Source organism: Triturus cristatus, chromosome 2_1 (assembly GCF_964204655.1).
Source record: "Triturus cristatus chromosome 2_1, aTriCri1.1, whole genome shotgun sequence".
Lineage (NCBI taxonomy): Eukaryota > Metazoa > Chordata > Amphibia > Caudata > Salamandridae > Triturus > Triturus cristatus.
The window spans coordinates 949,007,575-949,035,259 of NC_140581.1; the positions used below are offsets into that span (position 1 = coordinate 949,007,575).

General features: G+C 45.0%; 1 protein-coding gene across 22 annotated transcripts in view; it reads right to left on the bottom strand.

The window, feature by feature from the left end:
• Nucleotides 1-27,685, bottom strand: part of PTPRD (protein tyrosine phosphatase receptor type D) — a 3,784,543-nt gene that overhangs the window by 698,752 nt on the left and 3,058,106 nt on the right. For 19 of the 22 annotated variants that reach the window (XM_085633637.1, XM_085633629.1, XM_085633583.1 and 16 more), the window contains exon 1: nt 7,630-8,240. The exons of 1 other annotated variant lie outside the window; for it this stretch is intronic. The gene's annotated coding sequence lies outside the window, so the exon portion shown is untranslated. Of the gene's footprint in view, nt 1-7,402; nt 7,535-7,629; nt 8,241-27,685 lie in introns of those variants that run through there. 2 more of the 22 variants (XM_085633496.1, XM_085633489.1) reach the window with 2 other exon arrangements.

Genomic DNA, 27,685 nt, shown 5'->3' on the forward strand with positions numbered 1-27,685 from the left:
AGACGGTGCCACCATGTGTCACACGGCATCAGCTCCATTCTCATTGTCACCTGGTGAAGAGATCACACAGGTGCAAAGAAGGGGCGCTGTAACCCCCTACCCTGGGTCTTTAGAAAATGTAAGCATTCTACGTTCTCTAAAGGGGGGGAGGGTGGGGGCAGGCTCAGGAAGCTTTTGGGTTTATTTGGAGGGAGGGCAGGTTAGTGGTGGGAGAAGGCAAAAGTGCCTCTCGGGCAGCCGTAGGGATTAAGCTCCGCCCCCTCCTCACAGAGTGGATTTTTTTTAAGGAAGTTGGCAGGACTGGTGAACACACATATGGGCGATCACAAACGGATGCATAATAAACGCTTGCACAAACACATGCACGAGATTGTGCACACAAGCACACATGCGTCAGTGCCTCATGTGCACGCACACACAAACAAGTGTGCACACGCATCCACAGATCAGGTTTTGGAGGTGGCACAACCTTCTACACTTGTTGTCTTTAGGGACTTCTTTTCCTGTTTTCAGAAATGATCTAGGCTGCCTTCGGAGGATTTAAGTGCCTAGAAACAGGCTTCAGATTCCAGGGCGTCAGCCAAAGAAGCAGCAGCTAACTTTCAAACAAGAAAACTCTAGTCTTGACCGCAGTTTCTCTTTTTAACATAAATGTGTGATCCTGAGCAAATCGTCCCATATACCGTTGCTACAGCGTATGAAAAAAATCAAGTACTTCTAAACATGTTGAATAGCAATTGGTTGGATCAATCTATTTGTCATTTACATTTCAGTTCATGGTACACGCCTTCATTCACTTACCCCATATCTAGTATTCAGGGCTGGCCACAGTGTTTAAGACGATTGAGCTCTGTTTAGAGCACAACCACAATATTCAGACCACTCCAAGCAGGTAAGGCTTCACTCAAGTACACAGGTCTCCTTCCACTGCTCAACACTCATCTGATATTTCATACTCACCTACAATATGGATGAGTGAATCCCACTGTTTGCCCCCAGATCCAGTATTTACAGATCAACACAAAAATAAGGCATTGGTTCTAGAATTCAGGGACTAGCTTCAAACTTAAGGTCTCACTGCCCTGGGCCGCTTTGAAAAGGGGAGTGACAAGGAAACCGGCACTTTGTACAATTGTAGTGGTGTCCCTGCTCCTTAAATTTGCAGAAAGGATTTAAATGACCCTTATAGATCACCGAATGGGTGAACCGACAGTGTTTTAAGATACGAATAACGTGATTTCCATGGGTGAATAGTTGCCCGGCAGACACATCTTCTGAAAGAGGCAGAGAAAGTGGACCAACCACAGGTGATGAATGGCCTGCTCAAAGATCGGGTTTGTGGCAGGGGGCACAGGTTAGTTTATGGACATTCCAGAGTCCTCTGTCATGCGCACTACCACTTTCACACAAGGGACTCTACTAAAGCTAGGCTTGGGAGTTCGAAGTATTGAGACAGGCAGCACGACCAGGGCCACATAACCAGTCTCTGCGCTAGAGAACCCCGTACTGACCCATTTTTGGTGCCCTCACAAGGCGACGCCACCCACATTTGCGTTAATCATCCAATCCGCAACCCCTTCAGGTACTGCGGGCCACACTGCATATTCTGACAGATTGACAGGTGGCGCAAATATGCCTAATCTCACTCTTACACAGTACAAACCCAGTGCCAGTGGCTCACCCGGCATTCACGGCCACTGTTCAAACTCCTATAGCATGATATGGAGGGGTGAACTTCAAAACCTGGGTGTTTTGTTCCCTGCAAACACATATGTCTAATGAGAGCTCTCAAAGCACAAGGGACTCAAGATGCACTTCCTCTTCACAATCACCATCTCTCGCCCACTCTGGCTGTGCAAACAAAGACAGACACAGACTCCCTCTGAGTTCTCTAAGGATAGATGTTTTTCTTCCTCTCCTTTTACTTAGGTGGGTCCAATGGCACTCAAAGGTAAGTATCTGCACACATTGAAGGCACGAACGTGCATCTCATCTTGCGGCACGCAAGCGGCACATCTATAATTGGAAACAGTCCGCGGGAGTGAGTTCCCAGTTAAACCCCTTTCACGGCAGAACCAGGCGCGGCGGGGAAGTCCCTTGCCAGCAGACTCCTCACTTTTAGACATTTAAATGCGAGAACGTGTGACAGTTGTATTTATGAAAGAGTCCAGGCTGTCAATTCCAGCCCCGGGAAACACGATAACAGTGGATCGCAACGCAAACTGGAATGCCGCTCAAAAATGCTTACCAGGGTAAGCAGCAGATATTGATTTGTGCTTTTCCCTGGTGGAGGTGATAAAAATAGGCTACAGAGATAGGAAAATTCTCTTTTTCAATTACTGGGGGTAAACAAGGACCTGGTTGAACAGATAATGGCAAATATCACCCAACAAGGTGACCTGGAGGCCCCAGTGGGGTGAACAGGGTGTAGACTATATGCAAAATAAATGAGAGGGGTTCAAAATACCTAATGCCTTGAGGACAGACTGTCCTGGGGTTCAGGGGATGTGACATCACAAAATCTGCAGGCTGGTGACAACTACAATTCCCTCTTCCTCTTGCTGCTTAGAGACTCTTATTTCAAATAGTCACAGCAATCTGTCAAATGCACCCGCAACAGCACATACAATGTAATATGGGCAGATGCGAAGAGACAACCTCCAAGGTTGCACCACCAAAGAGCTGGTCCCCAGTGCTCTGACTGAAGGTACATGGTATGACCATCATTTTTAACTGGAAGTTCGACAGCCAAGGGAATGAGCTCTCTAAATTAGACAGCAAAGAATTGAGAACTCTTCATTTCAAAATCACAGGAAGTTTCCCCTCCCCAGAGAGCGTTGTGGGCTATGCCTGATGCAGCCCAGCCCATAAGAGGGTCCTTCAGATAATTCTCCCAAAAAATGACAGGATTATTTGTTTAAGACAAATGTGTTCGCAACAGAAGAGAGAGGCAGAGTGTGACAGATACCTGTACTAAACATTAACAAGAGCACCAGGTCAATCTGGTCCAGGAATCCATCCACCCCTTAAGAAAGGAGCTGATTTCAGAATCCACTGAAATTAAGACCAAACTCTTCCTTGGGCCTGATAGGTTGAGGCTTGGCTTGGTATTCAACCATTGGAAATGTCCCTAGGGCACTCTAAGTTCTGTACCTACTAATCTTGAGTCCAGGCTTCTTGTTGAGGCCAACATACATCCTTCCACTGTTTCTCTTTATTCCACAGAAAAAGCAGCAAACGCCCTTACTCTAGCCAAAGGCCGCCTCGAGCCTTCCACCGCTGCCTGCTCCTCTCTGCCCTCAGTGCCGCTGCCAGATCCCATGTTTGCTGCAAGCATCTGGTTGCAGGGTGTGTGTGGAGAGAAACCCCGTGTCCTCCTCTCTCCATCTGTCACTCAGACAGGCACTTTCAACTGCATCAATCTGTGTTCTTTGTCATCAATGTTGCTCAAATTCTCTCAGTCTCCTTAGAATGGCTACAAAACACCATCCGGCACCGTGAATAGAGCATGACTCCCATGCTTGATGCTAATTTCATGCTCTCCCATCTGGGGATGCCCTATGGGGCCGGGCGGCAGGAAGCACTCAGGCCACAGGAACCCCCACAGCCTTTACCCTCACGAATCTCTGCATGGGGATGAATTGAAGAGAAACTCCCTTCCATCAAAGGCCTCGTGCACTTCCACAATGCCTGGATCAGCTGAAGAGGGCACAAGCCATGGACGCCTCCATCAGGGTGAGATGCAAGGAGCGGTGCTGTTCTGTTCTTTCTGCCTTCAGTCGCACCTTCTCTCATATCTCTTCTGATGCACATCTCTGGAGCTGCCCATCTCTACTCTATTCGACCTGCTTCACGGTGCCTGTGTACCTGTCATGCTAAAAAAAACCCTATCGGCTTTGGAGGTATATCGAATAAATTGCACTCCCGTGAGTATCACTAAAGGGATCCAGGGAATATCTCTTGATTTTTTTCTCAAGGGAACACTCACCACATGCACATCCCTTGTGAATATTGGAGACAGACTGTGCACAAAATAATTCTGATGTCTTCACATTCTGTATTTAGTTACTCGTTTTACTTCTTTCCAACTTTTTTCTCCGTTTATCTGCCTCTCCTTCATATTTGAAACGTGACCCTCATTCTCTCTTCATTCCCTCGCATTTTACCATCCTCTTGGAACGTTTCCTATCTGCCTGCTCACATTACCTCTTTCCCATTCACTTTTTCATCAGCCCCCCATCTTTCTTCCCTACTTTATTTCACGTCAAGTTCGGCAAACCCCATAGTCTGTTTTTCTCCCCATCTCATCTCTCTAAGTGTCTGTCGGAGTTGAGCCTGTGAGGCTCTGAGAGCATTCTGCGAACATTCACACGGCATACGACAAAAACACAAACGTATAAAACATGGCCTGCCCTGGCCCAACCACTCTTCAGCAGCAAATGCCAAACTAAAACACCAAAGTAAAGAACGCCCAAGATTGTGTAAAAATGGCGGTGCATGTCAAGACAGACCCAATACCATGGGCAGTGGCAAAGCAATACACAAGCCTACATAAAGTATGTAATATGAAAAAGGCAGTGAAGGATAAAAGAAAAGAAAAATACAGGAAACATGCCCTGTAAAATGAGGGTACAGTGTCAGAAAACGGGGATACAAGTTTGTTCAAATGAAGGTACACGTTTATTTAAAAGGGGTGCATCGCCAGAAAAGGGGAGGCCTAAAAAACCGATGTGCACCATCGGAAAGAAACCTGTTCACGCTGCACTTGAGAAGCACCCCCCCCCCCCCCCCTCTCAATCAATGATTCCAACACCGAAATTATGATTTGCCTCCGCCAAAACATACCACACTCTCCCCAGGTGAGGAGCAAAGTCGTGCAAGGCTCCATCTGACCTGAAAATGTTTAAATATGCTTTGAATATAGGATACACGGTTCCAATCTAGGAGTAATGTGGACGCCCCACATGCATCATGTTCGTTTTGATGGGGACCTTTGTATGGGGTGCGGTCAAGGGATGCCTTTCTTTGGGGAAAGGTGGGTGACTGACACCCCTCAGTTTTCACCAGGTTGAATATTCTATCTCATGGTTGGACGGCGGTCATAAGCGTCTGTTTAAAAAGGCAGTAATGGGATTGATGTGTTCTCCAGAGGGCAGCCACACATTCTGGTGGGCATTCCCTTTCTTACGTACCCTATATAATCCGAGACCCAGTGAGATGCACTTCCAGGAACGTGGAAAGCTTCAGAACCGGCTCAAAGAAACCACATCTCACCACCATATTGGTTCTTGTGGGAGGGGAAACCACATTGTTGCTGCCAGTGCTATACATTTTATATATGTAAGGGAAGGTTGTGCTGCTACTCTTGCTGGACTGGAGGGTAGGGCCAACATTTTGGGTATGGGTCTAAAGACACAGCCCCTGCATGTGCTGTCTGTGGGCGTTAGTGCACACATACGTGTGTGTGTGTGTGTATAGGTGTGTGTTAGGGAGGCCTGTTCCATTGGTGGTTTTGCTGTGTCTACCCTGTGTGGGGGTGAGATTCCCCATGTGACCCGTCCTGCATCAAATGTGTTTGATGAAGATTTGAAAGCCCCTGTGTCTCTTCTCTTCGTATGTTTGTCTATATGTGTTCTGCTACCTGTGTTATGTGTACGCACAGCTGGTGTCTACGTTTTAGCTGTTCTGTGTGTGAGGGGAACTTCTTCAATCTGCTGCCTGGGCTGTACCTGTTGTGCGTGCATACGTGAACCTTGCACTGTTGCCACGCTGCCCATCGTCTGTGTGTGTGCACGCGCACTTTTGTGTGTCTGTGTGTTGAGTGGAACTTGTGTGAAGGGGCATTGACTGACTACTGGGTTCAACAAGAGAGTACTTCTCACTTTGTGGCGGAAACTGGAAAACGAAACTCCAGCGAGGACTTGTTGGTAAAAAGTCTCCGTCCTTTCTGCGTTGTGCAACAACTACAGATAAGCAGAATCGACCATATGCATACTTCACTGAGCTTGTCTTTTACGTAGGGCCCCTTGCCAGTCCTGCGTCTCCGGTGACTGTAAAGAACACAGGTGTTACTATTATCAGCCGAATTGTTCTGGTTTTGCCGACCCGGGAAGGATTAAAAATTGAATCGGCTCTATACGGATTAGAATATGCGACCTACAGGTTATAAGCAAATCTCTACCACATCACACTAACCAACTGAGATATGTTGCTTACGTTGACAGGTAGGCGTAAAACTCACGTCCAGCCGTAAAGCAGTAAACTAAATATGCCGAAAATGGGGAACGGTTAAAAAGTTAGGCATTTAAAGAGACGCTTGTTTTTGGGTGACCGAAATGAGTTGGTCGGGGAGGACGAATTCTAATATCTCATCACCAACGGACATAATCTGTTTTCTAAGAGCAAAGTCCTTCTTATTTCCCATTTTATATTTTTGTGGTTCTAGACCTGATCTGAGCCATTCTCTGAGCGCCGCTAAGAAGAAAAGCCGCGTGACAAGCCAGTGCTATTCCTACAAACTGCACAAGTAACCGGCTCGCAGAGGCTCCCTTTACATGCACGAAGGTGGGGCAGGACAGTGTTATACACATTTAAAGTAGTTGGTAATAATATTTTTTAAATTTTGTTCACTTTCTGGCCTAGATAGACACAGAATAACGCATTATTCTAGTTAGCTGCTGAACGCCTGTTTGTGGTTGTGAGCGGAAAGGTTTATGAGAATGTAGCAGCGCAAGTACCATTTAAACGGCCTCTTAGCGCTTTTGGGCTCTTTAATAGTGGCCCTGTCTTGTGACCTTCCGTTAAACATGGGCAAGTTTGACCTTACCATAGGTGTCTGGGCGACCTCTGGCGCCCAGAGTGTCTCCCCTTTCAGGGTCTCCCTGGTTCTATTATCTGTGCATCTTAGCTACCACTGACAGTGTGTGTGTGGGAGGGTTATCGGCATGTTGTAGGGGACCCCGTTATTAGCTCTCTCAACACAGGGTCCCGGAAAGAACAATTAGAACACATTTACGCAATCTGTGTCAGATCGGTCCCATGTAAACAGACTACGGGGTGATGAGGGGTGAAAGCCATTCAAGGTGATAATGGTCGAAATCAGATTACAACACACACAACTAGTCGCCAGACATTGCTAAAACCACAAGTTCAAGCACAGCAAAAGATTTGAATAACTCTGTTTTACCCAGCACGTGGACGGCCCTTAATCCCACAAAACAGACATTCCATTCTGCAAAACGCTTGGCCGTTTCTGTGACCCTCACCTTCATGGCCAGGGGTCACTGGGGCTTGGCAGCGCTGCGGAGGCAGGAAAGCCGCCCCCAACGCGTGAGTTCCCGAACAAGGGTTCAAAGCACCTTGTGAATGACATGCAAATGTACTGCAGTTGTGACAGGCATACCTGGATTAGTTATTCTGTGCAGTCACAAATAATGAACTAGCGCGCACCGTAAAGGCACCAGACGGGTCTCTCTCCTGTCATGGTGATGACTTCAGACTGGCAGGGGGCTTCCCAGGGAGTGGGTGGCAGGGTTCCCTGCGGAGGGGAAGGGTTCACTCTGAGGGGAAGGATGGGGGTCGGCTCCCGGGAAGAAGAAGGGGCAACGCTCCAGGGGGCAGCTTCCTTACTTTTCAAGTTCCTCGAAGAGCTGGCGCTGGTCGGTGAGGCGGGCGCTGGACGCCATGCCGGCTTCTCCGGGGTGGTGCTGCCGCCTGGGGCGAGGCAGGGTCAGAGGCACGTCGAGTGAGGGGCTATGTGGGAAAGGCAGCGGTGCCCGGGAGAGTGGCCCCCTCGCCCTCTGCTCCGCGCCTCATGGATCCGTGCGCCCTCCGGCCGCTGCTGCTGCTTCCTTCATTCTCCGTCTCCTGCTTTACAATTCCCGGCACACTGTGTTTTTTTCTCTTCTCGGTTCTTATTTGAATTCCCAGCCTAAAATGAACACGATAAAGTGCAGTTTCCACCGAGCCACACGCCTCGAACAGATTACACTGACAAAGTGAACCAGAACCAGAAATGAGCAATTCTCCAGCAGCAAACCAGTAAGAAATATCCTGTAGTCCGTTACATCCTCTCCACCCCTCTCGGAGTGTGAAATGGATGGAGCATCGGGGGTGTTTCTCCGGTGACAGCGGCAGTCGCCTCACTCTGTCTCGCTCCCTCGGAGAACCGCGCGCGCCTCCTCCCTCTGCCGGGGGAGAGCTGCTCTGAGTTGTGCTTTCAGGGCTTGGACCTGCCTCCTCCCCGCGCGAGGGTATTAGAAGCTATGACTCTGTGCGTGCGTGTGTGCCAGTGGGGAGGAAGCTCAGCTCTCTGTCCCACACCCCCCTCTAGCTGCGGAACACACACCTTGCACGAGAAGCACACGGAACGTGCGTCTCTGGGACCTGCAGCGAAAGTAGGCTTTGTGCCCAGGCGCCTTCTAAGGAGTCCATTGGCACCCGTGCACTCTCCAGGCGCATTTGGCGTTTTTTTTAAATTTCAAATTGCATTTTGGCAGTCATTTTCATGAACTTTACCTCCCAACTGAAAAATCCACAAGCAGCCATCACCCCATGTCATCCTCTTTTGGGGCACAGACAGACAGACACACCAAGATGTGAAGCTTGTACAACAAGAAGGCAAAAGACAATTTATAGGTCTGGCATTAGCAAGACCATTTGATTTTACCGCAAAAAAAAAAAAAAAAATATATATATATATATATATATGTTCATTCATCTACTTTCATATCATTCACCTCCCCCCAAACAACTAGACCATACAATATGGCCAGGTATGAACTCACTGAAACCATTAGCTCACTTCAGTGTGAGTGACGCCAGTCTACCATTTCCCAAGAGCACGTCTGCACACAAAGTAATTGTCTTCGATGGCAGGGGCTACTAAGAGAAATTTGCGCTTGGACAGAACAAAACAGGCATTGGCACAGCCAAAAGGCGGACTACAATGCAAGACGCATTGGCTTTGCCAATGTGTGTTCTGTTGTTGCCTGGGCTTTACCAGCTGCACCCTAGCCTTTAGCCCAATATGCAGCTGAGGGGGACCCAGCCGTGCAGCATACAGATCGTTTATTTTTCTCTGCACCTCAAGTTCCGGCAATCACCTCCAAATAAGGGCTAATGCATATGCGACAGAGAATCAGCGACAGCTCCTCCGCTAAGGCGGAGGAGCATCACCCCCACGAAAAATAAAATGATAATAACAGAACATTATTATCATTTTATTTTGACAGTACTTGCTCAGTTTTGTTTAAGGGGCGGGCTGGGCTGTCAACCAGCAGGGGAAGGAGTGGTATGTGTACCTAAGTGCCCATGACGATTTGGCCGGCCGTCTTTGGCCAGTCAAACCATCATGTACACTTTTCAGGATCTCTATCCAGGCTTTATTACAGCCTGGGTGCAGGACATGCCCAGGCTCCTATTGCCTGTCTGAGCGCCGAACCACAACCCTCAGGGATCGGCTTGGAGAAACTTGGAGCCTGGGTGCTTCCTGTTCCTGTTCCGACGAAAGAACAGAGGAGAGGCAGCGAGCAGGTAAGTATGATTTTCTTTTTTTTTTATCCCTACTACCAGCGATTGGCTGTTCTAGTTTGTCGAAACAAACCATGGAATCCCCCAATTCACGCAGGACGTTCCAGTGGCTGTGATAATTTGCGGTCCGCTGAACTCCCTCCTCTTCGCAGGACTATCCCTCGATCCCAATTCAATTCTCAGATCAACCTGGACCTAGCATTCCTCCCCAATTTGAGCCCCAAAACCCCGTTCAACAGGCAATTGCCTCAGGCACCTATTTGTTTTGTCCTGAAGATGATCCCAGCAATAAGTTAAAGTGATCGAAAAGTCGTCAACATTTTGCTCTCTGACATAACTGTATATTTTGTATTAATATGTGCTAGGGTGCTCTATTATATTCTCCGTTGGCCTCGTAACTATAATCTTTGTTGGCCATGCCTTCCTGTATTGCCTGAGCCTTTTTCAGGTCTAACAATATATATGTACCCACTCATATGTTTTCTTTTCCTTTTTCATTAAAAGATGATGTCCAGTTGGACAGCCAAAAATATAGAAATCATTGCATCTATATATACGAATTTTCGCAAATGTTGTTTTGTTAGGGACCGTTGTTCCTTAAAACACATCAAAGACAAATACAGCACTACATATTCCCTTCCTCCGAAATACCAGTTACTTAAGTACTCTGTTCTATTTCATGCAGCTTGTCCTGAAGAAGGCTGGTTAACTCAACACTCTCCCAAGCACACCGCCAAAAGTCATTACGCATGCAGTGGTTACACAATATTTTGCAAAATATCCATCTGGTGGTTCCAGAAAGTTTTGTAGGGCTCTGTGATGTAAAGAAGTTGTTGTGACTAGAATGATAATTGTTGGGATGGAAAAGCCCTCTGCAAGGAAAGAGACATGAAGCCCTGTTTGAGTGCCCAACTACACTGTTGTCTGGGTCCCTAATGCTGAGTTGTTCTTCATAGACGAACACTGATCATGCATGTCTCAATTTATAGTTAGCCTAGTGAATTGCATGTCAATACCTGCTCAGAATGGCCCAACAATCACAAATGTCTCAATTTATCGGCCTTATACCTCTCCTGATGGTTCTAAAAACCAAATTTGACTATCACATTTAAATGAATATTCCTCACTTATTTTATTTTCGGCAGAATCACCAAAATCAATGATTTCACCGACAGCACCTCTGATCCTTTGCTGTACACCCCTGTGACACTGTCTCTGCCATAATCTTTTAAATTACTTTGCACGCAGTGACCGAAAATACATTTTCAATGTTGGCCCAAGGGACAAAATAATACACAATACTTCCAGAAGCATGTAGAGGTAGCCTGTATAAAACAACTACTCATCTCTCTTGATGCAAATCTCAAAGCAACAATCAACTCATCCTTCCTCCTTAAAATCATCTGGTGAGCAAGCTTAGATCTGTATACTTGATTTCATTTCTCTGCAGCACGACACGTGCGAGGAGGTGTCTGGTTCACTGTCTACCAATGACAAAGGCACAGGTGAGAGATTTCGTGACTGCATGTTGACCATTAGCAGCTGGATGTACAGAAATTGCTAAAAACTAAATTCAGGAAAGACTGAGGTCATTCTATTTGGTAATCAACTTTTTCCTTTGGTCTCCATCTTGGTGACCAGAGGAACTAGGACCTTTGCCCGTTCATGTGAACAAAGCCAAAAATGTAGGAGTTGTTATGGACAACAAACTTACCTTTGGTCAGCAGGTGAATGCAGTTATTTCATTCTCTTTTTACATCTTGAGGATGATCAAAAAAAAATCCTTCCCTATATTCCCCCTGATGCACAAAAAACGGTGGTTACTGCATTGGATCTATAGAAAATTGATTATTGTAATGGCTTGTATCTCAATATGCAGCACCAATATACAAATAAATTGCAAACCTTTCAGAATGCTGCATCTAGACTGCTCGCAGGGATCCCCAAATTTAAATCTGCCTCACAAGCCATCCATAATCTGCACTGGCTCCCAATCATGCAACATATCAAATTTAAGGCACTTTGGATAACTTAAAAGGCCCCGCATGGTGCTGGCCCATAGTTCCTTGAGAAATAGTTTTAGGTGGTATGAGCCAACCAGAAACCTGAGCGCCTTCAAGCATTTTTCGGAGGGGACAGAAGGTTTGTGACCTGCACTGCCAAAGCTTGGAACTAACTTCCCCCATACATTTGAGAGACATGTCTAATCTGTTTTCCTTCAGGAAGGAACTTAATACATGGGTTTTTGTCTAATTCAATGTTTTTCCGAGCCCACTCAACAGAGCTAGCACCAAAACACCTCCTGATAATCGTGCGTGCTAAAAGTTCCTATAACATAACATCAGGCTTTAAAAAAAATCTGCCATCCTGTCTCAGTTGAAGAAACTGGCTTCTAAACTAAAAAGTCTTTGCAAACTACTGACCAATGTCCAATTAACCCTATCAAGCATGATCATCAACAGCAACGGATGTTTACAGGGCTGTTGTATGACTGACTTGTAACCTTGAATTAAATCTTATCCTTCATCATCATCAGTCCAGAGTGGGTAGTGAGTGGCACTGAAACCATACTGGCTAGTACATGAAAAGAGGTGCTACTCAATGGAATCATCACATCGGAAGGTGCTATATGGAGCATCTTGGTGTCATCGCTTTCATGCATATTCCCCATAATCTACAAGTTTCCTTAGAGTGCCTGCTGGACCAAAACCAGATAAACATCCAAATACATACTGATAACACCCAAATCCACGTTTTGGTAAAACAGGCTGGTAAATGAGATCAACATCACCATCTTCCTGGTCGAGGAATGGATGGACAAGCAGTCACTCAAGCCTAATGGAAAGAAGGCAGAGGTTCATGTATTAGGCAAGAACCCATCTTTGTGGAGTCCCCAAAAAAGTCCAGAAAGTTTAGGCCTCTACCGGTGCTGGTATTAAAGGCAAAAAATCTGGGAAATGTGGTGGACGAAAAACTGTCCATGAAACCACAGGTGACAAAATTAGCGCCCATCGGCTTTGGTACATTAAAATGGCTGCAAAAATTCATCTGGCTGCTACCAACTCATGCTCAAAGAACATTTATTCAGACACCAGTAGTATTTAGGCTGGTTTACGGGAACGTATTGTATCGTGGAGCAGACAAAGCTGCTAATAAACACCTGCAAGTAGTCTAGATCTCTGCAGCAAGGATGCTTTTCAGGCTGCCAAAAAATGCCTCTGCATCAGGTGTTTTACGGGAACTACACTGATTACCTATAGAAACAAGAATTCAGTTCAAGGCCCTATGTTATGTGCACAAGGCCAGAGCAGGGAAGTCCCAAGGTATATTCAAGGACTGGTAAACGCTTACCAACTGTCTCGGATGCTATGTTCCATTGAACGCTCTCTATGCATGGTTCCCTCAGTTAAACACCCACGCATGGAAGGCCCGTACTTTACTCTGGAATGGGCTTCCTGAATTTCCGAGAAACTGTCCATCACTAACGATATTTCATAAGCACCTTAAGACATGGCTGTTCTAGTCCAAATGAAAGACTTCCATCCTGTTGTTGCTGCACCAGGAAACCCTAATAGGGTAGCCAAGCGCTCTGTAAATGGCTATAATAATATTAATAACATAATCCGAAACTTAAAACTTTTATGATAATGGGAGGGTTGGAGCTTTTCGAAATGCAGATTTATTTATAAAAGATAAAGCAATATGATAGGTTCTAACATATTGTCTTTCTTGCTCCTAATGCATGCTCCTTTTTAGTCTCCACATACTGCTTCATTTGAGGCCACCAGTTGTCCATACTAGCTTCTGTTTGCTATACTTGTGCTGCTCCCACAATCAAGATTAGGATGCCAACTTAATTTTAGAACGTTCAATGTTGTTTTCTGGCATATGTATTTTAATAATCTGCTACTGATATTTACTTTCCCAAACAGTTGCATACCGCCTGAACATGGGTTGTGAAATGACAATGGTCCAAGTACACGGGTTAAAAAACTGCTCGCTACTACAAGCCATCTCCCTTAAAAAATACATTGCTCTTTCCTAACAGAGTTTAAAGGATTAAATATGGGGATTCCTAGATATCACAGCACTTTTAGCCTTTTCTCCATCATACAGTGTTTCCTGCTGCTGAAATCTTACGCTCTACCAGCAGTTACGTCCAGTCTTTACATATGGGAATAAATGCGTTTTGTCTGCTCCACTGGACTCAAGTTGCCTTTCATTCCATCCACTTTGCATTATTTATATAGTCTTGTATGGCAGAGGAGGAGCCACATTCTCAGAAATGTGTTCTACCAACCCAGCAATGAGTGTGGCAGTCGAAATAAAATATTTAATATTAAATGCTTAAACATTAAAAATGAATCATGAATGCCCTTTAAAAATTAACTTTGCACAAACAACTTGCTTTCCTAGGAACTCAGGTTAGGTAGCTGACTGTACCGCCAAGAATGTGCGAGACTACCACAGAAATAAGGTTAATGACCTAGAAAAGACTGGCAAGAATAACTACATTTTGTTTTTAAAAAAAATAGAATGGAAAACAAATGAAGAAAGTACACGCATTAATATTTTCTGCCTCAAAACAGCATTGGCCAGTGTAAAAAAACAGAATGGACAACCTCGTTGCAAATTAGAAACAACTGGACTTTTTCAGCAGTCCAGGGTCATATCCCAAGGTGGAATCCATCTCAAAAGGGTTACTACAGTCACACCCTAAAGAGGAATCATCACAAGGTGGAAAGCATCTTTCAAGAGTTACTGCAAAGGCACACCCCAAGGTGGAATCGATCTCAAGGTGGAATCGATCTCTCAAGAGTTACTACAAAGGCACACCACAAAGGGGAATCCATCACAAGGTGGAATCCTTCTCTCAAGAGTTACTACAAAAAGGCACACGCTAAGGTGGAATCCATCTCTCAAGGGTTACTACAAAAAGGCACACCTCAAGGTGGAATCCATTTCTCAAGGCTTACTACAAAAGCACACCCCAAAGTGGAATCCATCCCAAGGTGGAATCCATCTCTCAAGAGTTACTACAAAGGCACATCCCAAGGTGGAATTCATCACAAGGTAGAATCCATCTCTCGAGGGTTCCTTCAAAGGCACACCCCAAAGTGGAATCCATCTCTTGAGGGTTACTACAAAGGCACATTCCAAGGTGGAATTCATCACAAGGTGGAATCCATCTCTCGAGGGTTACGACAAAGGAACACCCCAAGGTGGAATCGATCCCAAGAAGGAATCGAGCCCTCAAGGGTTACTACAAAGGCACACCCCAAGGTGGGATCCATCTTTTAAGGGTTACTACAAATGCACACCACAAGGTGGAACCCATCTCTCAAGGGTTACTACAAAGGCACACCCCAAGGTGGAATCCATCTTTCAAGGGTTACTACAAAGGCACAGACTTGCACGGAGACAGTCCCCTCCAGGAGTGCAGTGGTGGAGCAATGAGGGGGCGGGGCGGTCCTCCTCAGGCAGCACGAGTTTTGGGGATGGCAGCCTCCCCACCCTCCCTCGCTCTTACCTGTGGCCGTATTGGGGCGCCAAAGACAGGAATCGCCAGCACCCCCTACCCTCTTACAGGTGGCTGCCGATGGAGAACTCAGTGGCTGCGACGGGCGGAAATAGGTCTTGCTATGTCAGTACAGGAGTGTGCTATTGCATTGATAACATTTTGCATATAGTGCATTGTTATGCAGAAGTTTGTGACTCTAGGCCACTTCATAAAAGTGTGCATCTTTTGTTCCTTCTTACATGACCCATTTGCTAGCTTATTCCAAAGAATTCAGGTATCAATGGAAGTATCAGCGACAGCGTTCTTTGCCTGTGTTGTATGTAATCATGACACATGCTTTACATAGCAAGTAGACAGTGCAGTAGAAGATAGGAGAAGCAATGGTTACAAAGATCAGTGGTGGAGGTGATTGGTGATGAATGGAACAATAGGGTGCCCATTTCTTTCAAATGATCTGCCTTGCACACATTTCAGGCATGGTGACAGGAGTGGATTTGTCCAGACCCACAATATCTTTGGTCAGATGCCATGGCCAACGTTAGAACCCACAGTCCAGATTTATTAAGATTTTGTGGCACAGCCCCAGTGCAAAATCCATGGTGGCATTGCCAAGGTACTGATAAAGATTTGCATGGCTTCGCATCGGATTTGATCCCAATAGTAACGCAACGGGTACAGATGGATGCCCCTTGGCTTTTGATAAAGCCACACTTGAAATTCTTGTTGCTAATGAGGTCTATTGTAGTTCCTGCAATATAATGTGCCTCTCTCTGGACCTGCTGCATGCAAAACTGAGAGAAGCTATCTTCTTTCCCCCGGCTGACAACACCTTCATGAGTGATGTGTTCTTGCGGCAGGTGACAGCTGAGACTTGAGAGAAAGCCCCAAGTGACATTGAGTGTGTGCACTGCTGTCACCCACCATTTCCATTGAGTCTCTTCATCTACTGTGAATGGAGTAAGAGGCACATCCACCATATTTAATGGTCCTCAGTCCTCCTCATGTTCATGCTTAGCGCACTGTCTCATTGTTTGCCATGTAGCGTGCTATACCTGGTCCCTGCTTCTGGTGCCTTGAAGTCAGCAGATCCGGACCTCCACAATGCTGCTAGTGACGGGGGGCTATGACCTTGCACGTGCATATACCTGTCTAGGTGTTCTTCACACCATATATGAGATATAGCAGGTACTGTGAGTGCCTGTGTTAGAATACATTCCTTGCTCTGCCTGTATGTATGTGTGTGAATGTGGCGCTAAATTCATGTGGGATTTTGGTGTAACCTAAGCACCTGCGACCAAGGAGGACGGCCCCCCATTGAACTGAAGGACTAGATGCCAGAATCTTAGTGGCTCACACAACATTTTGAAGGGGACCTGATAATTTTGCATCACTCAACTGATGAGCGCATGTAGAAGTGCCTCTATTATTGCGTGCCTCTATTTGTACATGAGCACCTGTGTGTGTGTTTGTGTGTCTTTATACCTACATTTGTGTGCACAAATATCTCTACAAATCTGCGTCCTTGCACGTGTGCCTCTGAACTTGACATTCGTAAAGCATATGCGTGTGTTTTTTCATCTAAGACTATGCATGGATCTGCCTGTGTACCGTTACATATCGGGCTATGTATCTGTCTGTGCATGTCTTGTCCTGATTTCCCCTCTTCCCCCACACTCTCTCTCTCTTTTCCATCTTTCTCGCCCCCCAACTCTCTGTGGCTGCCCTCTCTATCGTTTTCTATTACTTTATTTCCCTCTGTCGGACTATTTCTCTTACTCCCACTCAGTGGTGGCTAGTAGGCAATGGGGGTGGGGGTTGGGGGGAACGACGATGGGGGGTGTTGAGAATATTATGTAAAAAAAAAAAACACACCTACCTTTTCTCCGCCGGCCGCATTGCTCCTCTGACTCTGTGCTCTTCCTGACTTCAATCCGAAAGAAGCTACAGAAGCTCCCCTGAGCCAATCACAGCACTGCAATGCAGCGTTGTGATTGGTCTGAGCACTGTGGATCGGCGCTCAGATCAGGACAGGGAGCCTGAGCATATTCCTTACCAGGCTGTCCATTACAGCCTGGTAGGCAATATACAAAGTGCGCATGACTGCCTGCCGGGCCAAAACAGCCTGGCCAAGCAGTCATGCGCACTTAGTGTGCATAGTCCACTCCTCCTCGCACCCTGAGCCACCAGCCACCACCCCCGCCCCGCCCTAACTCAGCACGCAGAAACCAAAAATAAAGCAATAATAACCTCGTTATTATCGTTTTATTTTAACCCTTTTCAATGCTCTAAAAGCAGTGGGGCAACGCTCCTCCGCCTTAGCGGAGGAGCCGCCCCTGCTGTATCACTTCTTTCCTACTCCCCTAATAACGTACTTCTTTTGTTCTCTCACTTCATCCCTCACTTCCTATGTGACATCCTCTTTCTCTCCCCCTCCGTTTTCAACCGTCTGTTTTTCTTCTCTCTCCCACTCTCCTCTGTTTTTCCTCTTCCCTCCCCTGTGTCTGTTCCTCTTCCTCTCCCCCCCACCTCCCTTCATTCTGTTAACGCGGTAGGCTGAATAAGGGATGGAATTGGTTCCTTCTCCTCGAGGAAGGCCCACGCAGTGTACATCCTATCTGGGATTTCTGATCAGTACTGCTGAGGCACAGCCAAGCTCTGCATGCAAACCCACATGCCCTGCAGACCTTCATATAATTAAATCCTTAACTTTCACATTTGCAGTATCTCTTGTGAATTTGTATGCAGGAAATCTGGATCAGCACTACACAGCGTTTTAAAAAAATGCAACGTCTCTCTCGTGTCAATCCAATCCTGCATCAGTGAAAGATCTTCACATTGAATCTGTTGACCAAATAGCTACAGTTATTTGTTACAATTTTAGAATTCCATGAAAAGTACCTGGTAAAAATTACAGCTACTACTTTCGACAGCTGACAAAGTCTTTCAAGCACACAACACATGCTGTACACTGCCCTAATGCTGGGATATATTTTCTTGGTTTAAATACCACTAGAAAATTATTTCTGATTTTAACTCTATGGAAAACGGCAAAACAAAAACAATAGTATCTACTTCTCCAGTCAATGTCGCACATACAATTATGCCCGAGCGAAATTTGAATTACGCTGTTCTAATTCGCATCTTTTAGGGAATTTAGGGGCATATCAGCAATGAGGCGATATAAAATTATCGCCGCTTTTGCGTCCGTTTTCGGGCGAAAAGCGGCGATAATTTTATCGCCTAATTAGCAAGGTCATGCTATCGCGTGAAACCTTGCATTAGCGCCCGGATTCTTAATGCCCAGCTTTGCATCTCTAATGAGATGCAAAGTCGGTGTTCCTGACCTGACATGACAGGAGAAATGTCGCTAGGCGACATTTCTCCTATCATCAAGCTCCACGCTATGAAGCATAGCGGCAAGAAAAGTAGCGATAACCCCTGTTATCGCTACTTTCCTTACGCCTGCTTCAGGACTGACTTAGCCATGATATCCTATGGAAGGTGGATATCATGGCTAAGTATGCGAGGCCCTATCAGCAAGCTAACGCCAAACTTTGTGAGATTATCGCTGGGCTTCCAGCGATAATCTCACTGTTTGGCAGTTAGCGCTAGCATTTTTATCGCTTTTGAGATAAGCGTTGCTAATAGCACGCTATCTCAGCGCTAAAAATCCACGCTAGCCAGCGATAATTATCCTAGCGCTAAGTGCGCTTAGTGATAATTATCGCTGGTTGTTGCTGATATGCCCCTTAGAGTTATGTTTGTTACGTGTAATTTTTTTAATTCGGCGTTTCGTAATTACACTGCAATTTGTGACAAAATTATATCCACGAACCGGGGGAACAACTCGTATAAAGAGAACACAAGTGGCTGTTGTTCATGGTAATGTTATTTGTGGTGCTAATTTCCTTTTTTTTTTTAGCACAAAATGCATTCTTGCTTCAAAAATTGTTATAGAAACGCACTTTCTGCTAAAATATGGTATTAAATGGTGGTTTTGTGTTTCACACAATTGCATAGTTTTCCCTAAATTTCACTTAATTATTCGAAAGCGAATTGCGTGAGTTTCGCACACCACTAGATACAAAATGTTTGGTTGAATTTGTAGCAGGAGTGGTACAACTAAGCCAAACTGGACAGTAGGGCACTCATTTATTTAAATACTGTGGCTCGCGGCTGACAATGGCATTCAGAAATTTCATGTAACTTATTGAAGGTCTGAGGAAAACAACTAGACAATAAAAGACTCGAACGTTGTCAAGGACATTAATTGACAAGAAGAAAACCTAAATGAGAATGAATTATTAGGTAAATTAAATGGTTTAAAGGGACATGCAAAGCTAGCTGCAGGAAATTGAAGGAGTGGATGCGGCAGCACCATCCATATTCAAAGTTGGGCCATGCCACCCTTTAAGAGGAGTGTGTTTTAAGCCATTAATTGTTTAAATGTTATATTATGGTTGACATTTTGGCATTACATTGGTGATGCTAACTGAATCTAAAAGATTGGAGGCAAAGCCTTCATAGTTATCCCACAGCATCTTGATGATGTGGCTGAGCTGTTTGAAGGGATTGTAATGTTAATAATGTTTGTGGAGAACCATGCCCCCAGCGGGTTGCCACAGGTTTTAGTGTACAAGACCAGATGTAATTTCAAATCAAGTGAAAAATACCACATTAGTCTAGAAAAGTTTCCACTCTCTTGATTTTAAGACAAGGCGCTCATATTTCAAGAGCAGCAATGTTCTCAGTGATTTCAAGAATCCGATTTGGCCTGCCGCTCAGTTTGCACCGGAGTCTATTTCACATTCCTGGCTCAAAGTCAGCAAGAGAGAATCTCACAGTGCTGACTTTTCTGAAGCATGCTGGGTAGACAAAGTGGTGACTGATGGAGCATAAAGACCGTGGGCCTGATTCACAAAGGTAAATTACACTTTTGGCTTTGTTGCTTTGGAGTAAGTTTACTTCTTTCGTTATTCACAAACTCCGAGTGTATACTTACTGCAAACTTGTATGTTGCAATTTTGACGCCTTTGTGTGGGTGGCTGACATCCCTCCCTAAGCCCCTCCCTAGTCCACCTTATTTCCCCTCTTTCTATTGTCTAATCCCATGCACTTTTATCAAAAGTTTGCCCCTTTTGCCACCCACTCCCTCCAGTCCCACCCACATTTACAACTGAAACTAATTCTTAAGTGTGTAGAGACCTCTGCACACTTAAATATAGGCAATGCGAAGGTGTACAATTTCTTACATAGTTTGTGTATTGGAATTCTTAGTACTACAAAAAGTACTACAAAGTGCAATTTGTGAATACGTCCCACAGTCTTTAAGGTGATTTTCTAAGGCCTAGTTCAAAAGAAAAGGTGTATGAAGTGAGTTTGAAGGTCAGGGGTGCCTCCTCCTCAAAGGCGGAGAAGTGTTGCCCCATTGCTTGCACAGCAGAAATAAGAAATTATAATAAAATAGTTATTATTATTTTATTTTTCTTTGCTGGGGGCTGAGTTAGGGTATGGTGGGGCTGGGATCACAGGCTGAGGAGTGGTTTGCACACTCCAATTGAGCATGACTGCTTGGCCAGCAGTCTTGGGCCGGCCAAACAATCATGCACACTTTGCATCTTCCCCACCAGTCTGTAATGCACAGCCTGGGAGGAACATGCACAGGCTCCGTATCCCCGTCTCTGTGCCGAACCACGGCGCTAAGACCAATCACAACACTGCATTGCAGCATTGTGATTGGCTATGGGGAGCCTGGGTTCCTCCTGATTCGGACCTCGCCAAGAAGAGCTGTAATGCGACAGAGAGATGGCGGCCGTTTCAAAGGTAATTGTTTACAAGTGTTCAAACCCCACCACCCTGTTCCCTGCCAACCGCCACGGTTGTAGAATGCCCTCACTGTTACGTTCTGGACTCACTGGCACTAAACTGTGCCATAGACTAGGCATCTTAAGTAAATGATGAGACACGCAGAGGTCAGACCCAATGTGGCTGGTTGTCCAGAAGCAAAGTGAAACATTCAAGCCAAAATCAAGTGAAATGTATATACATCTTATACTCTGAATATCGACCTATTGATTAATAGGTCAAACTAAATACCCAATCTATTTAGCACTAAAAATGAGATTGAAGCTGTTTTCAACGACTCTTGTCAGTCTAAAGGAAGGGGCGATGAAAATGAAGCACCCAGAAGCATAACCTCACGCTGATCCCTGTTGGTTCAAAACCAGCATTTCCTCTGCATCCATCCCTGCATCAGCTGCAGCCTTTGGGAGATGCTCCCCACCTCCACCTGAAGCACCACTTCACTATCATCTGTGTACTTCTGGATATAAAGCCTCAGGTCCTGAACACCTAAGCCAATGATTTCGTATAGATGTTGAACAATGGTAAAGCAGGGCAAGCTTCTGAGGAACACTGAATTTTATTTTAACTAAGTTGGGGAAATAATGCCATGCTTGTTCTGTTATTAGCTTTTTACAGTTTCATATGATATTTAGGCCCTAGTTATGGTGTTAATGAATTTAGATGCTGGTTTAATATTTTCTGTCCTCACGCTTGTCTTTATTGCCATTCTCACTATATATTTCACAGTAAGCTACTTTGAATAATCTCCGAAAACCTCTGTTTCTACTTTTCATTCAATCTTTTCACTTACTCTCTTGAATGATAGATAAATGGTAAATAAATCCAGAGTGAATTTATTATCACTTTAGCTTTTTTTTTGTCTAAGCTGAGAACTGGATGTTCTACATTGACACACACTGTTCCTGCCTTGCTGTCGTCTAAGTCTTCTTCCTCTCATTTTCCTAGGAGACATGGCATTTGTATCGAGGCTGTGATCTCTTACAATCCCTTTGGGATTGTGTAACTCTTAACATTAGCCTGCTGGCTCAAGACCTTTCTAGTATGGATTTCTCAACTTTCTAAGCTTTATCTTCACTTTGTTTTTGTTATTGTCTTCTTCTTGAAGTGATGTCTTTCTTTGTTGATTTATATTCTATTCTCTCTGCTTGGTTTGATATTACCTTGACTTTAATACTTCCTTGCGATTTTAAAATGAATGACCTAGCCTTTTTTACTTTCTTTTATCTCTTACTATCTACAAGTGTTTTTTTTTGTTTTTTTTTTTGTTCCTCATCTTCACCATGGCTGAAACTTGCGTGAGCCAGAACAGAAAAGAAAGGCATATAGGGCATTGACAAGCTGTCTCAGCGGATAGCTGGGAGAGGTCTTACCGTAAATAGAAGCTGACCATGACCCCACAGCTATGTCATACGTCCTACCAATCTTAACATCTTGTAGTGGACTCAGCACACATCAACCACAAGCCACTTCCACCATAGCTAAAATCCGCAAGAGAGTTGGCATCTATGCCATGCGGCTTAGCAGGGAGAATAAACCATGGCTTCATAATCATAGGACCTGGAAAAAAAAAAAAAAAAAACCCAGTCTGTTATTGAGACCAATCAAGTAAGTGCCAGAAAGCTCTTTTGCTCAAATTGCCGGACCTGAGGAGATCTATTTTCGAGATTTGTAACGTCGACGACTGCCAGTCATATAGAGAAGGTGGAGATGCCTCTTTCCAGCGCTTACATATTTCTCTTCGAGCCGTCAGGATGGAATAGAACACAAGATTTTTTGCTGGACTTCGCTTCTGGTCCACGATCCCAAATATTACTAACCGCAGGTCCACAACAACTGTGAAACCCACAGCAGATGAAAGTTTAGTGCTGATAGAATCCCAAAAAGATGACGAATGGGGGCACTCAAAAAACATGTGGGCATCAGAAGCCTCGACTAAACCACAGCGGGGACATGCCACCAGAACACCCGGAGTAAATTTAGAAAGCCTCTGAGGAGAATAATAGGCCCTATGGATAGTGAAGAGATGGTTTCTGCGGAGCCAGGCAGGCTTGACCAAGTCCCACATGGTGTTACATGACACTTGCCAAAGTTCATTCAGATTTTCATTTGGCAATAAGGTGCCCCACAGATGATCAGGGAGAAGAAATTCCCCATCTATCTCATCCAAGATTAAATTGTACCAAAGGGAAACTTCTTTAAGTTGAGGTGCTCTGTCCAGCAATGTTGACACCAGTTGGCTATTTCCTCCTAGGGGCATGTTGTAACTCTGAGGGGCACTGGGTGGATGTGACTGGGCCCAACTTGAGATTTGTATGTACTTTAATCTAGAAAGGTTTGGGCCGACCTTGTTTACCAGATATTCCCAAGGAAACATTGAAACTATCTACAAGTGTTACCCTACCAGCTCACACTAAGGGACATCTTTTATATTTAATATAACCAGGATCCTTCTCTTTAGTTTTTTGAAATCTTATGTGTACCCAAGCTGCCTTTCTTGATTTTTTCATATTCTTTTTATTATGAGGCCCATCCTTGCTGTACCTGTAACCTCTGATGGCCCTCTTGGTTAATGTGACTTGCAACAGGTATATTCTTCTACCACGTCTTCTACTGTATCATCCTGACTTCTTTCTCATTCAGATTTTGGAATTATAATGCTAATTTTAGAACAGAAGTGTTTTGTTTGGTGATACTTTAAATGCTCTTCATCCTTTACCACATAAACTAACAAGCAAGCCTCCCCAAACATGATTAATTAATTACTTTCCACTCAGCCTACTTTACAGTATAAAGCACAGCACCACTTGCCTGAGAACAGGTCTTCAACCAATTTTCAATAGTTCCTTCTATCCCATGGTGCCCTTTAAAACTGTCTTAGCAACACTTGGCTTCTACATACTGTCTTAGAGACATTGGGCTTCTACAGAAGCTCATAGGTTACTCATGCATCATTCACAATGACCCGCATAGAGTTTCAAAAATGGTGCTTCTAATTCAAAAGGGCAACAGCAGTGAGGATTTTAACATTTGAGGAGTTTGTCCTGAGAAAACCGAGCTGAGCTAAGTGATGGCTATGATAGAGGAACTGGGGTTTGTTCAGTGTATACCGAGAGCCACCCAGTCTTCGAGACCTCAGCTTGGATTGGTTGTTTACTCAGTGGGATGACCGGCCCATGGTTACTTCCTGTTCTCAAGTGGACAACAAACATAGGGGGATATTCACAAGGAAGTGGCGGAGAGAGGCTTTATCCTACTTGGCTTAATGCCTCTCTCTGCCAGTTCCGAAAAGCAAGGCTGCACCATATTCACAAGGACATGGTGCAGCCTTGCTGTTCCCCCTGCAATGGTGCTAAGTTTCACAACTTAATGCCAATGTAGGCACCCTTGCACCAGAGTGCAAGGGGTCTGCCAGCAGGGAGGTTTGTTTATGTACAGGAAGGTGTCCCTGTCTGCACATAAACAAACCTAAAATGCCATTTTGAAATTACATGTGTGCTGCTTCATGCAGCACACATGTAAGTTACAAAACGGCATTTTTAAGAAAATGTTTGTTTATGTACAGGAAGGGACTCCTTCCTGTACATAAACAAACCATGGCATTTTGCATTTTCCATGTGTGCTGCACAAGGCAGCACATGTGGAAAATGCAAAAACGAGGAGAAATAAAGCATTTCTCTGCATATCGTCAACTTAAGACCAGGGTTTTTCTGGTCTTAAGTTTCACATTAGCTCCTATTTACACTGCCCTTGTGAATAGGGGGCAGCACAAATATCAGTGGGTGTTGCGGTGGAACGCCCACCACAACACCCACTGCACGCCCCTTTTACACTAAACACAGTGTGAAAGGGGGTCTATTTACAAGGCAGCGTCAAGCTACATTAAGTGGCTTAACGCTGCCTTGTGACTAAGGCAAGGCCCCTATCGCCACCACAACGTCACTAAAAGTGATGTTGTGGTGGCGATAGGGGCTTGTGAATATGCCCCATATTGTCTATATTAGGAGACGGGCTAAGGAAATATGTTTTTGCAAAGGTCAATTAGGAGGCTGGCAGTAATTAAGCTAGTTTAATAAAAAAAAGTCCACTGCTAATATGGGGTGGAGCTTTTTTCACTACTTTCAACTGACCGACAGCCTGCAATTGTTTTTTCTGAGGAAAAAAAATAAGGTATCTAAAAGAGCCATTATAAAGAAACAAGAAAAATTGGAGCTAATAATTTGGTACCCATGTTGAACCATGCCCAACCCAATGTGTTAATGGGAAAAGGGCTCTTTGACCAGGTATCATAGGCTATTTAGTGGTGACATAAATTAACGTACTCACTGCAGGAATGTATGTTAACAATGTGCTCAAAGCATCACATGCCAGAGTCCACCGTTGTTTTTATCCTTCCATGTTTAATAGAATGATCACTGTTACATAGTGCAGAAATAAACAGCTGCTAATGATGCCCAGAGGGTGCTTCAGTCCTGAACATGTGCTTTAAAACAACAGTTATATTAGAGTACTATGCTTTTCATCTATCTTGGAACTTTGTCCCACGTCTATATGAAAGCCTTAGAAGGATGCTTTCTTGTACCTGCTGTCAGGGCCGGACTGCCCATAGCGGGCACCGGGCATTTCCCTGGTAGGCTGGAAGGCTGGGGGCTGGGTTGGGACTAGTGGGGGCAATTTTTTGTTAGTGGGGGCCAGTTTTGTAGCAGTGCTGCAAAATCGACCCCTTGTAACAAAAGAGCACGCAGCAGCGGCGCAGCAGCGGTGTTCCCAGAAGCACCCCCAGCCCCACCCCCCACGCCCCAAGGCCGGTTGGACCTAATTGCCAGGGCTGGTTTGCGATCCCAGTCCGGCCGTGCCTGCTGTTACCTTCTTGATTGATCGTTTGATTTATTTGTGCAACGGACCTTTGACTCGAATAATGGCCATTGTGATACCTTTATTAAAAATGCAGCACTGTCCATGTCAAAAGAGAACACCAACTTCCACATTTGGAATCTGGTGTAGGCAGTAGACATGCTCATGCAATAGTTTACGATGCATAATTTGTCGAATAAATTAGTGCAGGAGCCCCAAGTGTTTCTTACTGGGCAATCTCTGGCTCTGCTAATGAGAGCATTTCCAAATACCAAGGCTGCCTAGTTTTTATTCCACCTCATGCCACTTTCCTCACCACCCTACACTTCCTGCCTCTTTCCCTCACACATGCAGGTTCTTTTTTATGCCTGCTTTCTTTCTTTGTTGCTGTTTTCCTATCTTTTTCTTTCTCTTTCTTTCTATTCTGTTTTCCATTTCTTTCTCTCGGTCAAAGTCTAATGATGAAAAGTCCATCCCCAAAAAAGAGACGCTGGTTCCCGCCACCTGAAATCACCAACACAAATTAACCACTGAATGAAAATATATTTAAAAATGCATCTCTTGTGTAGTAGAGACATTCATCCCAGACTCATTCATGAACATGAGATGGGGTCAGTATTTTGGCATCTAAGTAAATTGTTGCTCTAGGCTAAGAAAAACGTGTTCGTGCTGATCCTTACTCCGATGGATCTGTTGACTGACGTCAAAACAGTATATCACTCTCTGCTCCTGGATCATTATGGGAAGGGTGAAGGTGATACATTCTTTGAAAAAAACAAAAATCTTTTTTTCTCTCTGGCCACTGGTAAACCTTTCAACTTAGAGAGCTACGTATTTATTTATTTATTTGAAACTATTCAACATGGTGAAGATTGGGTGTTCCTATGCATCTGCCCATGCATTCCCACACATTCCCAGATTTACCAACACTGGGGGACCTGGGAATGTGTCAGAATTATACGCCTCCAAACCAGAGGTATACTGAGGAGAAATATCTATAGTTCTCCTAATTGTTTCCTCTTTCTATGTGAGCTGCATTGTCCAGCACTCATAGAGGAAAAATACCTCTGGGGATTGTTTTTGTGCAGGAATGGCCCCTTCCTGCACAAAAACAATCCGGCCTACAAAGCAGGCACCGTGCCTGTGTTGGTGCTAGGCAGCAGTCAGTGTGCCGACGCAGGCAGAGAGCAGGAATGCGCTACATATTGTGAAATTCAGCGCATTCCTGCCCTGTCCTTTCCACGCAGTGCAGCACAGCTAAGCGCAGCAAGATGGCTTGCTGCGATGCGTGAAATGTTGATAAATATGTGCCTACGTTTTTAAATTGTAGCAAACAACCAAGGCCGGCTTTAGCGCTGGTGGCGCCCTGTGCGACAATCATTTTTGGCACCCCCATACAGCATGACTGCCTCTTCGAATTATCTCACTACTAACGAGCAAAAGTGCCCCTCATCTCTCCAGTCATAAACTATTACTAAACACAGCGGCCCCCTGAGGTCAGAGCCCCCTCCAAAGGTCAGCACCCAGTGCGGCCGCACCAGTCGCACTGCCCTAAAGCCGGCCCTGCAAACAACTAATAACATTGCAATCGTGCAGACACTTTACAAACAAGGGATACAATTGTAACTTTCTTTTTTTTCTTTCTGTGTTACTTTTTTTCTCAGTCAAGTAGTTTCCAGGAGACTGACAGCGTCAGATGTCCATGTCTGGTTGTCCATTATGCTGCCGACTGAACCTAGGAGATGCAAGTGGACTTCACTTTGACAGCCAGGGCGGCTTCCATTGAACTCACGCGCCGCAGTCTCGCGCAGCAGGAGGAGCCGAGGTGGAACAGAAACACTGACACGAGCCTGAGGTTTCGGCGGGAATTCAGCATCGCGCAGGCGAGTGTTATTTGGCCCTGGGCTGTTTTCTGCT